Raw genomic sequence first — 2,622 nt, forward strand, 5'->3', positions numbered from 1 at the left:
TCTAATGTAACACACAGCCATACAATGCGCACCACCCCGTGATGTTTTTCTCACTCCTACTAGTGAATCTAATGTAACACACACCCATACAAGGCGCACCACCCCGTGATGTTTTTCTCACTCCTACTAGTGAATGTAATGTAACACACACCCATACAATGCGCACCACCCCGTGATGTTTTTCTCACTCCTACTAGTGAACGTAATGTAACACATACCCATACAATGCGCACCACCCCGTGATGTTTTTCTCACTCCTACTAGTGAATCTAATGTAACACACACCCATACAATGCGCACCACCCCGTGATGTTTTTCTCACTCATACTAGTGAATCTAATGTAACACACACCCATACAATGCGCACCACCCCGTGATGTTTTTCTCACTGCTACTAGTGAATCTAATGTAACCCACACCCATACAATGCGCACCACCCCGTGATGTTTTTCTCACTCCTACTAGTGAATCTAATGTAACACACACCCATAAAATGCGCACCACCCCGTGATGTTTTTCTCACTCCTACTAGTGAATCTAATGTAACACACACCCATACAATGCGCACCACCCCATGATGTTTTTCTCACTGCTACTAGTGAATCTAATGTAACGCACACCCATACAATGCGCACAACCCCGTGATGTTTTTCTCACTGCTACTAGTGAATCTAATGTAACACACACCCATACAATGCGCACCACCCCGTGATGTTTTTCTCACTGCTACTAGTGAATGTAATGTAACACACACCCATACAATGCGCACCACCCCGTGATGTTTTTCTCACTCCTACTAGTGAATCTAATGTAACACACACCCATACAAGGCGCACCACCCCGTGATGTTTTTCTCACTCCTACTAGTGAATCTAATGTAACACACACCCATACAAGGCGCACCACCCCGTGATGTTTTGCTCACTCCTACTAGTGAATGTAATGTAACACACACCCATACAATGCGCACCACCCCGTGATGTTTTTCTCACTCCTACTAGTGAATGTAATGTAACACACACCCATACAAGGCACACCACCCCGTGATGTTTTTCTCACTCCTACTAGTGAATGTAATGTAACACACACCCATACAAGGCGCACCACCCCGTGATGTTTTTCTCACTCCTACTAGTGAATCTAATGTAACACACACCCATACAAGGCGCACCACCCCGTGATGTTTTGCTCACTCCTACTAGTGAATCTAATGTAACACACACCCATACAAGGCGCACCACCCCGTGATGTATTGCTCACTCTTACTAGTGAATCTAATGTAAGACACACCCATACAAGGCGCACCACCCCGTGATGTTTTGCTCACTCCTACTAGTGAATCTAATATAACACACACCCATACAAGGCGCACCACCCCGTGATGTTTTGCTCACTCCTACTAGTGAATCTAATGTAACACACACCCATACAAGGCGCACCACCCCGTGATGTTTTTCTCACTCCTACTAGTGAATCTAATGTAACACACACCCATACAAGGCGCACCACCCCGTGATGTTTTTCTCACTCCTACTAGTGAATGTAATGTAACACACACCCATACAAGGCGCACCACCCCGTGATGTTTTTCTCACTCCTACTAGTGAATCTAATGTAACACACACCCATACAATGCGCACCACCCCGTGATGTTTTTCTCACTCCTACTAGTGAATGTAATGTAACACACACCCATACAATGCGCACCACCCCGTGATGTTTTTCTCACTCCTTCTAGTGAATCTAATGTAACACACACCCATACAATGCGCACCACCCCGTGATGTTTTTCTCACTGTTAGTAGTGAATCTAATGTAACACACACCCATACAATGCGCACCACCCCGTGATGTTTTTCTCACTCCTACTAGTGAATGTAATGTAACACACACCCATACAATGCGCACCACCCCGTGATGTTTTTCTCACTCCTACTAGTGAATGTAATGTAACACACACCCATACAATGCGCACCACCCCGTGATGTTTTTCTCACTCCTACTAGTGAATGTAATGTAAAACACACCCATACAATGCGCACCACCCCGTGATGTTTTTCTCACTCCTACTAGTGAATGTAATGTAACACACACCCATACAATGCGCACCACCCCGTGAGGTTTTTCTCACTCCTACTAGTGAATGTAATGTAACACACACCCATACAAGGCGCACCACCCCGTGAGGTTTTTCTCACTCCTACTAGTGAGTGTAATGTAACACACACCCATACAAGGCGCACCACGCCGGGAGGTTTTTCTCACTCCTACTAGTGAATGTAATGTAACACACACCCATACAATGCGCACCACCCCGTGATGTTTTTCTCACTCCTACTAGTGAATGTAATGTAACACACACCCATACAATGCGCACCACCCCGTGAGGTTTTTCTCACTCCTACTAGTGAATCTAATGTAACACACACCCATACAATGCGCACCACCCCGTGAGGTTTTTCTCACTCCTACTAGTGAATCTAATGTAACACACACCCATACAATGCGCATCACCCCGTGAGGTTTTTCTCACTCCTACTAGTGAATCTAATGTAACACACACCCATACAATGCGCACCACCCCGTCATGTTTTTCTCACTCCTACTAGTGAATCTAATGTA

The sequence above is a fragment of the Cavia porcellus genome, unplaced genomic scaffold (genome assembly GCF_034190915.1).
Source record: "Cavia porcellus strain 051 isolate PalLab524CR breed Dunkin Hartley unplaced genomic scaffold, mCavPor4.1 scaffold_134, whole genome shotgun sequence".
NCBI lineage: Eukaryota > Metazoa > Chordata > Mammalia > Rodentia > Caviidae > Cavia > Cavia porcellus.